Source organism: Merops nubicus, unplaced genomic scaffold (genome assembly GCF_000691845.1).
Source record: "Merops nubicus isolate BGI_N331 unplaced genomic scaffold, ASM69184v1 scaffold8999, whole genome shotgun sequence".
NCBI classification, from domain to species: domain Eukaryota; kingdom Metazoa; phylum Chordata; class Aves; order Coraciiformes; family Meropidae; genus Merops; species Merops nubicus.
The window spans coordinates 4,507-4,815 of NW_008630130.1; positions in this window are offsets into that span (position 1 = coordinate 4,507).

Here is a 309-nt window from a genome sequence, read left to right on the forward strand (position 1 = left end):
GGAAAGAGGTGCCCTCCCCTCCCTCATCGGGTAGAGCCCGTCTCGTGTTTCTCACCGTAATCGCCGCTTCCCATCGAGTGAAATCGAACAGGGAGGTGGTGATGGGGGGGAATGAAAAGCGAGATAAATGTATCGTATTATGAAAATTTAATCCTGCTTTGCCTGGGCTAAAATTCCATTCGGAGCAGGAGATAAAAGGCATCAGAGTCCTGTTATAAAAAAGGTCAGATCATCTCAAAAGGCAGTGTGATAGCGAGACTGTGAGAGCCCAGCGAGCCGGGGCTGTGTCAGGGCAGCAGCGGGGGATGC